Genomic DNA, 12,394 nt, shown 5'->3' on the forward strand with positions numbered 1-12,394 from the left:
CTTAACACAAAACACCTTCTTTGTTCCACCAGATGGTGGCAATACATTTTGTGGACGTATACAGGCCATTGTTTGAGATAATGTTTGTTATGGCTTACCCACTATTTTCTTCTTATGAAGTTACCATACCCCGTACTTCAAATCACCATCAGGCCGCACTGTTTTAGGTTTACGGCGACTTTCTTAAATCTATTGTGGCAAATGCCAGGATCAGTCCTCTGAAAGGGCACAGACGACTTCCTTCCACATCTTTCCGTTAGAGATTCTGCTTCACGTGTAATCTCGTTTTCGATGAGGCGTTGTACCGTAATGCTCCTTCCTTTCCTTTAAACTCAATATGACTACTGAAGGCAAGAATCGCACGAAGGTTAATTTGTCATCACACTTGTCAATTATCGGATACACTGCCATTCTCCTTAGTACTAAATCGCAGAAATGTTCTTCATCAACCCCTGTTTGTCTTCCTGCATGTAGCGTTTCATTTATCTCAAAATTCTTGTACTTGAAACGATAGAGCTTTACTTTCTCGACAGCTCTCACTCCATACAGGGAACAGGTGTTTCGAATTACTTCCATTGCTTTCACCCTTTTATTAAACACAAACAGAACACGATTTCATTAATGTTAGACTTTACTATGTTTTAGTCTCCATTTTCTATTGCACAGACGATGCTTCTCGTGACTTCAAAAATGAGAAATATTCAAGTTGTCATGACACGAGCTATGCTACAAACTTGAACAAAATAAGACCATAGCTACATACGCTTATAGCACAAAATCGCCACGGAGCATGCCGAAACATAGTATTATATCATATGGAATATTATGTCATGTTGTACTTGCTATATCGAGTGCAGAAAAGTCCGCTGGAGATCGGCTTTATGCCCGATGCGTCACGATCAATTGGACGGACGCCTGTTTGTATCAAGAAGTCGCTGACCGATGGCACTGAAATTTGTCTTACCATGACAGACATCTACGGATCCTTTCACACAGACGTTCCCGCAAGATTTTTCTATCACCGGCTGGTTAGGAAACGAACGACACTCTAACCTTCAGTCAGACTGATGCCCTTAGCAGACGGACGGAATAAGCTTAAAAAAGAAAAGAAAAGGATGGGTTTAATATCACAGCTTTGCGTTCGCACTGTATGACGTTGACTACTAGACCACAAATAGGTTATTCACAACATCAGCTCAATTGGAAGTCAACACTTCTCGTATAGTCTGCTGCATACCCCATAATGACAAAAACATGATGCTAACACATGTGAACACTTCTCCTATAGTCTGCTGCATACCCCATAATGACAAAAACATGATGCTAACACATGTGAATTCGGTATTTGGTTGGACTGAGGGTAGCGTGTAATGGCGAAGATGTGGGTTCGATTCCCGCCGGGGGTACCAGTTTTTAACAGCCACAAACATAACCTCTTCACCTCCAGTAACGCCAAGTAGAGAACTCTGCACTGTGCCGTGGTTCCAAATCAGCATTAAATATGTCTATTCGTTACTGACTCGAACAGAGTTGGTTTAGTTTTGGCTGTCAGAGGCGGAAGTTGCTGCTTGCAGAAACTCTCTGTAGTAAGCTTTCTTACACTAGCAATGTTATTTTAGGTCAAGAACCAATCTCATCTAAGGACACAGAACGTTCATTTCTGATTTTAAGTGACCTTGAGATTTTGAAAATATTGGCACTGGACTGGGATTCGAGATCCAATTCCAATTGTTCTCTGGATCTGAACCCATCGAGATGATACTGTCCCATCATTTCGTTGTTTTCTGACGACGCCAAACTCCTTCAGGTCTCTAGGAATGGTGCGATCCAGACTGCTAGTGAAAGAGAATTTGACAGTTGACATCCCTTCGTGTAAGGTCAACAACGACGATACGCGTGGGGTCGGAGTCCTAAGCAGCACAGAACGTTAGTAGTTATAAGACAATAGCGAAAGGTGATGATATTGATGATGATGATGATATTTGGATTGTGGGGTGCTCAACAGCGCGGATTCAGAAAATATCGTTCTTGTGCAACGCAGCTTGCCCTTTATTCTCATGAAGTAATGAGTGCTGCGACAACGGATCTCAGATCCATTCCATATTCTTACATTTCCAGAAGGCTTTTGATACCGTTCCTCACAAGCGACTATTAATCAAGTTACGTGCATATGGAGTATCGTCTCAGTTGTGTGACTGGATTCGTGATTTCCTCTCAGAGAGGTCACAGTTCGTAGTGATAGACGGTAAATTATCGAGTAGAACAAAAGTGACGTCATAAGCGAGTGACTGCGTGTGAGATCTCTCTCTAAGTTTTTGTATATTTTTAGGTTTCAGATACATCTTTTAACGGTTTTTGTGATAATATTTACTATATAAGTGACTTATTAGTGGTTTCTTCATTCACCTCTGCCTTTCTTGTGTTGTGACCTGATATTTGTGAGTGTTTCGTATCGAGAAACTTAACCTCTTACCTGTGTTTACATTCCACGCTGACCAGTTGCAGCTGTAGCGGCACATCGAAAGCTAAGTACTAATTAATTGTGTGTGTATAGTGGTTTATTTAGGAACTTTAGTAGTCTTCAACCGGTGTTCTTGGTGTTTTCTGGTGAAATAATTTCAGAAGAACCTTTTGGGAACTGTTTTCAGTTTCGTTACTGTGTCATTAGACGTTTGATTTTCTTTCTGTATTAGTCTTTTGTTATATTCTCATTTGTTGTTGATTAATACTGTTAATAATAGTAGTTACTTCCCTTGTAGAGTAGGTTTGTGATTATTGTAGTAAGGTTTTTAACATCTTCTTATTGTAGTAGCGGAACTTAGATAAAGTAGTTTTCTTGTTTCAATAAATGTAAAATTTTACCATGAGTGAGAAGTGTGGGCTTTGCCGTAGGTTCGTGAGTAGTGGATTGCGGTGTGAGACTTGTTTGAAGTATTTTGACTGGGGGGAATGCAGTGGGGAAGCCAGTGGGCATTCTGGTGAGATCCTCTCCTGGAACTGCAGGTTATGTAACAAGAGTAAGTTGATAGAGGAGCAGAAGCGTAAGATCTGTGCCCTTCAGGTGCAGTTGAAAAATGCACAGGAGGAGCTAGATAGGATGAGGAGGGGGAAGGGGGTTGGGGAATGGGAGCTGGCTGTTGGCAAGAGATCTGCTAGGAGAAGAAGATTTTCAGATAGTTTTACTATTGGTGTTTGCAATAGATATGACCAACTGTCAGAGTCTAGTGGAGAGGAATCTCTAATAGCTGTAGATGTAGGAAGTATGCAGCAGACGTCAGCAGTTACGGTGGCTAGGACAGTTGCAAAGTCGAAGAGGAAGAAGAAGGTTCTGCTGTTAGGTAGTTCTCATGGCAGAGGTGTAGGCCAGCAGTTGCAGGAAGTGTTGGGGAGTGAATACCAGGTCACCAGCATTGTGAAGCCTAATGCAGGATTGGCTCAGGTGACTGTTAACATAGGGGGGGGTTATGTAGGGAATTTACTAAAGAGGATCAGGTAGTGATTGTGGGTGGGGCTGGTAATAGTATTGATAGGGATGGGGAGTATGACATAAATGGTGACCTGGAAAAGATAGCCACTCAGACTGGCAACATGAAAGTGCATTTCGTGGAACTGTTTCAGCGTCACTATCGGCCTCATCTTAATACAGCCGTCAGGCGTAATAACATGAGACTTGGGGGTGCGCTGATGACAGAAAGCATAGGTCACATTTCAGTGGTACGATGGAGAGTATCAGCAGGACGGGGTTCACTAGACATGGCCTGCACCTCAACAGGTATGGGAAGGGGAGGTTGGCAAAGCTTATAGGTGACAGCATAGGTGGGGGTGGTGGGATCACTCATGGGAAAATTCCTGCAGTAGTGGGTGTTAGAGCCGCACCTTTTTTAGATTGAAGTCAGCTGATAGGTATTCCTGCTTAACGGAAGTCTCTCTAACAAAGGAACCACTTTTGACAAAGCTTAGGTATCCGAGTAATGAGGGAATTAGTATATTTCATCAAAATATACAAGGTATTAGAGATAAAGTTAGTGAACTGCTTATAGATGTTGACTCTGAAATTATTGGTATATCTGAGCACTACTTAAATAAGGAGATAATTCAGAGGCTTCCTTTACCAGGATACAGGTTGGCTGGCAGCTTTTATAGGAGCTCTTTGCGGTGTGGGGGAGTAGCCATGTATGTGAAAAACGGCATCCCGTTTGAGTCAATTGATGTTTCAAAGTACTGCACTGAAAAGGTGTTTGAATGTTTTGCAGGTGTGGTTAAATTTAATGGAACTAAACTTCTAACTGTTGTTATTCATAGATCCCCAGACTCTGATTTCACAACATTTTTGCTAAGGCTAGAGGAGGTTCTTGGTTCACTTTATAGGAAATACAAAAAGTTAGTTATATGTGGTGACTTCAACATTAATTGTATAAGTGATTGTGCAAGGAAAAAGATGCTGGTAGACCTCCTTAATTCATATAATCTTATGCAAACCGTATTCTTTCCAACGAGAGTGCAAGGGAACAGTAGAACAACCATAGACAACATTTTTGTTCATTCCTCATTACTAGGAGGGCATTCTGTTAGCAAAATGGTGAATGGCCTTTCAGATCATGATGCACAAAATTTAACTCTAAAAGATTTTTGTGCTGCAACACATGTTAAATATAGTTATCAACTGTTTAGGAAAGCTGATCCAGTTGCTGTAGAGACCTTTGTAAACCTTATCAAGCAACAATAGTGGCAAGATGTTTATAGCGCTGATACAGTAGATGATTAATATAATGCTTTTCTCAAGACTTTTCTCGTGCTCTTTGAAAGTTTCTTTCCGTTAGAACGTTCAAAACAGGGTACTGGCACAAATAGGCAGCCTGGGTGGCTGACTAGAGGGATAAGAATATCTTGTAGAACAAAGTGGCAATTATATCAAAACGTTAGAAACAGGCAAAATCTAAATGCAGTAGCCCGTTACAAACAGTATTGTAAGGTGCTTAAAAATGTTATTAGGAAGGCAAAAAGTATGTGGTATGCAGATAGAATAGCTAAGTCTCAGGATAAAATTAAAACCATATGGTCAGTCGTAAAGGAAGTGGCTGGTCTGCAGAGACAGGTCGAGGATATAGAATCAGTGCGTAGTGGGAATGTCCGTGTTACTGATAAGTCGCATATATGTACAGTATTTAATAATCACTTTCTGAATATAGCAGGTGAACTAAATAGAAACCTAGTCCCAACAGGGAATCATATAGCGCTCTTAGAAAAAAGTGTTCCGAGACTGTTACCTGAAATGCTCCTCCATGATACTGACAAGAGGGAGATTGAGTTAATAATTAAATCACTAAAGACAAAGACTCTCATGGATATGACGGGGTATCTAGCAGAATACTGAAGTATTGTTCTATGTATGTTAGCCCAGTACTTAGCCATATCTGTAACTTTTCCTTTAGGAGTGGTCGGTTTCCTGACCGATTGAGGTACTCGGTAGCTAAGCCACTTTATAAAAAGAGAGACATCGATAATGTTGACAATTTTAGACCTATTTCTATGCCATCGGTGTTTGCTAAAGTTATCGAGAAGGTTGTATATACAAGGTTACTGGGGCATTTAAATTCACATAATTTGCTGTCAAATGTTCAGTTTGGTTTTAGAAATGGTTTAACAACAGAAAATGCTATATTCTCTTTTCTCTGTGAGGTTTTGGACGGATTAAATAAAAGGTTGCGAACGCTAGGTGTTTTCTTTGATTTAACGAAGGCTTTTGACTGTGTTGACCACAAAATATTACTGCAGAAGTTGGACCATTATGGCGTAAGGGGAGTAGGTTACAATTGGTTCGCCTCTTACTTTAAGAACAGAAAGCAGAAGGTAATTCTCCGCAATATTGAGAGTGGTAGTGATGTTCAGTCCCAATGGGGCACTGTTAAGTGGGGCATTCCCCAAGGGTCAGTGCTGGGGCCACTGCTGTTTCTTATTTATATAAATGATATGCCTTCTAGTATTACAGGTGATTTAAAAATATTTCTGTTTGCTGATGACACCAGCTTGGTAGTGAAGGATCTTGTGTGTAATATTGAAACAGAATCAAATAATGTAGTTCATGAAACAAGTTCATGGCTTGTGGAAAATAATTTGATGCTAAATCACAGTAAGACTGAGTTTTTGCAGTTTCTAACTCACAATTCAACAAGAACCGATATTTTGATCAGACAGAATAGGCATATTATAAGCGAGACGGAACAGTTCAAGTTCCTAGGCGTTCGGATAGATAGTAAGCTGTTGTGGAAAGCCCATGTCGAGGATCTTGTTCAGAAACTAAATGCTGCTTTATTTACCATTAGAACAGTATCTGAAATAAGTGACAGCTCAACACGAAAAGTAGTCTACTTCGCTTATTTTCATTCGCTTATGTCGTATGGTATAATTTTTTGGGGTAATTCTTCTGATTCAAAAAAGGTATTTTTGGCTCAAAAACGGGCTGTTCGAGCTATATGTGGTGTAAGTTTGAGAACCTCTTGTCGTCCTCTATTCAATAGTCTGGAAATTCTGACATTGCCCTCACAGTCTATATTTTCTTTAATGTCGTTTGTTGTTAGAAATATTAGCCTATTCCCAAGAGTTAGCAGCTTTCACTCAGTTAATACTAGGCAGAAATCAAATTTGCATGTGGAATGCACTTCCTTGGCTCTTGTGCAGAGAGGAGTGCAGTATTCTGCTGCATCCATTTTCAATAAGCTACCACAAGAACTCAAAAATCTTAGCAGTAGCCCAAACTCTTTTCTGTCTACACTGAAGAGTTTCCTTATGGCTCACTCCTTCTATTCTGCCGACGAGCTCCTGGAAGACCTAAAAAATTAAGCAAATTCCAGTGTTACATTGTTGATTTTCTTTATTTAAACTTACGACTTGTCGCCTGAATATGTTTTTTTATATTTCATTTTATCTGTTTCTACTATCGTGTTATACACTCCTGGAAATGGAAAAAAGAACACATTGACACCGGTGTGTCAGACCCACCATACTTGCTCCGGACACTGCGAGAGGGCTGTACAAGCAATGATCACACGCACGGCACAGCGGACACACCAGGAACCGCGGTGTTGGCCATCGAATGGCGCTAGCTGCGCAGCATTTGTGCACCGCCGCCGTCAGTGTCAGCCAGTTTGCCGTGGCATACGGAGCTCCATCGCAGTCTTTAACACTGGTAGCATGCCGCGACAGCGTGGACGTGAACCGTATGTGCAGTTGACCGACTTTGAGCGAGGGCGTATAGTGGGCATGCGGGAGGCCGGGTGGACGTACCGCCGAATTGCTCAACACGTGGGGCGTGAGGTCTCCACAGTACATCGATGTTGTCGCCAGTGGTCGGCGGAAGGTGCACGTGCCCGTCGACCTGGGACCGGACCGCAGCGACGCACGGATGCACGCCAAGACCGTAGGATCCTACGCAGTGCCGTAGGGGACCGCACCGCCACTTCCCAGCAAATTAGGGACACTGTTGCTCCTGGGGTATCGGCGAGGACCATTCGCAACCGTCTCCATGAAGCTGGGCTACGGTCCCGCACACCGTTAGGCCGTCTTCCGCTCACGCCCCAACATCGTGCAGCCCACCTCCAGTGGTGTCGCGACAGGCGTGAATGGAGGGACGAATGGAGACGTGTCGTCTTCAGCGATGAGAGTCGCTTCTGCCTTGGTGCCAATGATGGTCGTATGCGTATTTGGCGCCGTGCAGGTAAGCGCCACAATCAGGACTGCATACGACCGAGGCACACAGGGCCAACACCCGGCATCATGGTGTGGGGAGCGATCTCCTACACTGGCCGTACACCACTGGTGATCGTCGAGGGGACACTGAATAGTGCACGGTACATCCAAACCGTCATCGAACCCATCGTTCTACCATTCCTAGACCGGCAAGGGAACTTGCTGTTCCAACAGGACAATGCACGTCCGCATGTATCTCGTGCCACCCAACGTGCTCTAGAAGGTGTAAGTCAACTACCCTGGCCAGCAAGATCTCCGGATCTGTCCCCCATTGAGCATGTTTGGGACTGGATGAAGCGTCGTCTCACGCGGTCTGCACGTCCAGCACGAACGCTGGTCCAACTGAGGCGCCAGGTGGAAATGGCATGGCAAGCCGTTCCACAGGACTACATCCAGCATCTCTACGATCGTCTCCATGGGAGAATAGCAGCCTGCATTGCTGCGAAAGGTGGATATACACTGTACTAGTGCCGACATTGTGCATGCTCTGTTGCCTGTGTCTATGTGCCTGTGGTTCTGTCAGTGTGATCATGTGATGTATCTGACCCCAGGAATGTGTCAATAAAGTTTCCCCTTCCTGGGACAATGAATTCACGGTGTTCTTATTTCAATTTCCAGGAGTGTAATTTCATGTATTGACTCGTTCCATGACCCTGGAGACTTCTCCTTAATTTGGTCCCACGGAACAATAAATAAATAAATAAATGAATAAAAAGTGATATCTGGCGTTCCGCAAGGTAGTGTCATAGGCCCTCTGTGCTTCCTGATTTACATGAATGATCTAGGTGATTATCTGAGCAGCCCCCTTAGATTGTATGCAGATGACGATGTAATTTACCGTCTAGTAAAATCATCAAATGATCAGTTCCAATTACAAAATGATCTAGGGAGAATTTCTGCATGGTGCGAAAAGTGGAAATTGGCACTAAACAAAGAAAAGTGTGAGGTCATCCACATTGATACTAAAATAAAAAATCCGATAAATTTTGGGTATACGATAAATCGCACAGACCTAAGGGCTGTCAATTCGACTAACAGTTACGAGCAACTTAAACTGGAAAGGCGACATAGATAATACTATGGGGAAGGCGGAACAAAGACTGCGCTTTGTTGGCAGAACACTTAGAAGATGCGACAAACCCACTAAAGAGACAGCCTACATTACACTTGTCCGTCCTCTGCTGGAATATTGCTGGGCGGTGTGGGATCTTTACTGGGTAGGATTGACGGAGGACATCGAAAAAGTGCAAAGAAGGGCCGTTTCGTGTTATCGCGCAATAGGGTGAGAGTGTCACTGATATGATACGAGAGTTGCCGTGGCAGTCACTGAAACAAAGGCGGTTTAATTTGCGGCGAGATCTATTTACGAAATTTCAATCACCAACTTTCTCTTCCGAATGCGAAAATATTTTGTTGACCTCCACCTACGTAGGGAAGAAAGATTTAGGTGTTCCTTTTTGCCACGCGCCATTCGAGAGTGGAATGGTAGAGAAGTAGTATGAAAATGGTTCGATGAACGCTCTGCCAGACACTAAAGTGTGAATTGCAGAGTAACCATGTAGATGTAGATGTAGATGTAGATCAGCGCCCGTACGCATTGCCAATCTGTACACAGTACAATCTAGCCACTTTCATGAATGATGATGGAATGATAAGGACAACACAAACACCCAGTCCCTGGGCAGAGAAAATCACCAACCCCGCCGGGAATCGAACCCAGGACCACGTGATCCAGAGGTGGCAACGCTAGCCACAAGACCACAAGTTGCGGACAATAGCAAAAGGTGCCGGGTTCGAATCCCTGATAGGTAAACATCATTTGTATCGTCGTTTCAGGTTCCAGTATCACGCTAGTGGTGAACATATTTAATATCCGACATCTGATTGTGCTTAGTTAACAATTCGTATAGGTACTGAATACTACTCGCCATCCATCACAACAATTTTACTTCATGGTGTTTTACACTTGTGTATTGCACTTTATTACATAACTTTAGTGTTTACTTCTCAGGGGCAATATAAGATTCATTGGGGTTCTCAGTGTTGTACTAAACGTATTGCCATTTAGTTCCAGGTTTAGATATTTGGCCTTGTAAACTGATACTGGTGAACACTTTGATATTTTTGTGTCTTTATGCCTAGTCGAGTCTCGATGAGACTTATAAGCTTTGTTGGTTAACAGAGGGATCAAATTCGGATCACTAACAATAACTCGTAATGTCATTTAATGAGTGTGATAAGACTTCTAAGGTGTCACTAACTGTAATGAAGTTTAATTTATAAGCAGTGGAGACTGTCTTATCTCTATTAACGTGTTTTTTAATATTTGTTGTGTCATGGTTTTAGTTTACATCTGCACTGACTGTCATAATGGGCAGTGTTCTCTAGTGTCTCTTGTGGTAACCATTGTGTATAGTCAAACGATAGTACCCAACAAGGTTTCGGCGTTTAGAGGACATTCGACACAGCTACATTACGTTGGTTGCGTTCAGCAGTGGCCCACTTTTTTTGCTGTCAAGTGTACATCACATCTACCAACTTCCGTCACATTTGGGTTGTTCCTTCACGGTGCGTCTTTTTTTCTTTTCGTAGCGTATAGAATAAAAGAACAAGTTATGATTATTCAACCTTCTTTCTCAGGTCAAAGCGAGGCTGATGAGCCCTCTAAAAAATTAACATGTTTAGGAGTGTAGAAATTTTATCTAGGATAACTTTTCCCTTCACTGAAAGTAGTGTAATTACCTCACATTGCAAACTCGCATGCAAGCCACACTTCCTGGAGCATGTGAATGGAAGAATAAAAGATTTCCCTAAAAATCACATAGAGAAAAGTTATAATATTCTATGAAGGCAAAGCGTACTCAGACACAGCACATAGTCACTTCCAGTCTTCGATTTGAAGACTTTCAGACCCTCTTGCACAGGACACAGTAAAAGAATGTGAGTGGGGGGGGGGGGGGGGGAGGGGGCGGGTCACTTGGGGAACAATAAGGCTTAGGCGTGGCTCTGACAATCAGTGCAGTGCCTATTTATGAAGCCAAATTACTCATTCAGTTACCTGTATACGAGTGTGCTCTTCATTGTTTAGTCTCTATATGTCCATCTTGATACAGGTGGTTGTGGGACCTTGGCTGCTCAGTTTAGAATGTCAAATCATAACATCTTTTAGCCATCTAAATTTCCAATTGTTATTTTATTTGAGCAACCAGTGTTTGCGATACATTATGCCATCTTTAGACCCACTGACTGACATGTAGTACGATTCCAGCTGACTGGTATCCACAGATTTTTGACACAGCGCTCCCTTCAATCATTACTTGTCGGCAACTGCTTTAAAAACCCAGTCGCAACATCAGATTCCCAATTGAACAATTTATTGTTTCCAATATTGGTACTGAGAGCACACACATAAATCCAAATCCTCCACAGATTCTTTAGGGGAATAGCATGCAACTGAGTTGAAATATGAAATTCTCAGCTACCTCCAACATAATAGACTTCCTGCCTAATGACCTAACTGTGCCCATATCCACTAACAAGAGGCAAGGGAAATAAATTCAGAAGGGTTTGGAAACTGGGAGAGTGTTGGAGGTTTCCAGAGGGGTAGGGGAGGTGGAGGGTAGGGGTGGAAAGGACTTTCTGAGAAGGACGCATTATCCCCAGATGTCATAAACCACTTAGCAGAACAAAAGGTTAAGGTCATAAATCAATCAGCTGTCACAATTTAATTTATTTGCATATCAATTTGATATAAAAAGTGGCACTGAACGAACTTTGTCCCCCTACTGAGTAGGATATGCATCAGGCGAATTTGGTCACTTAGGCATCAATATGAATTCACTAAAATGCTACTCAAACCACTGTAGCACAGTGCAGGCTCCAATAAATGAACAATTATACTGCTGAAATATGACGCCGCTGTTGGGGAAGACATCTAGTCGATGACAGCGATTATGGAGACGTTCAGCGACTATGTGATTCACCTGAAGAGCGACACGTTTGCATTGATTGACAGTGGAATTCCAACGGTCCCGCGCCCATTGTAATCGTAACTGATGATGTCGTTGGGTCAACATGTGAACGCATAGGGGTGGTCTGCTGCAGAGCTCCATGTTCAACAATGTATGAAGAATGGTGTCCGTTGAAACACTTGTGCATGCACAAGCATTGTACTCTTTCTGCAGAGGTGCCACGGGTCTCCATCTGTAAAACTTCACAGAGCAGACAAGCCTTTGAACCCCACATTCTGTGAAGAGTCATAGGTGTCAATGCCTAGTGGTAGTTCACTGTCCTACCTTTGCGGCAATACCACATGAACATTCAACCAGTTCCGCCGTTTTCAAGATACTCGTTCACAGGCCATGAGTAATAATAGTCTGTCTTTTGTCAGAGTCGCTTATCTCAATGGATTTCTCCCTTTGCAGCCCATAAGTGTTGGGGAAAGGAGGGTACGAGTGCACTCTGCATTGTTGCCAGATGTATCCAAGATGCCGGCGATGACGTCATCCAAGATGGTGGCATGTAGACTTGGCATTGTCAGGAAGTTTGAATTTTGCTAGGAAGATAGGTCAATAGGGCGACCTCCACTAACCTAACCGCCTCCCCTAGAAAATGGCAGGAAGTTCAAATTCCACCAGGATAATGCAGC

The sequence above is a fragment of the Schistocerca cancellata genome, chromosome 4 (genome assembly GCF_023864275.1).
Source record: "Schistocerca cancellata isolate TAMUIC-IGC-003103 chromosome 4, iqSchCanc2.1, whole genome shotgun sequence".
NCBI classification, from domain to species: Eukaryota; Metazoa; Arthropoda; class Insecta; order Orthoptera; family Acrididae; genus Schistocerca; species Schistocerca cancellata.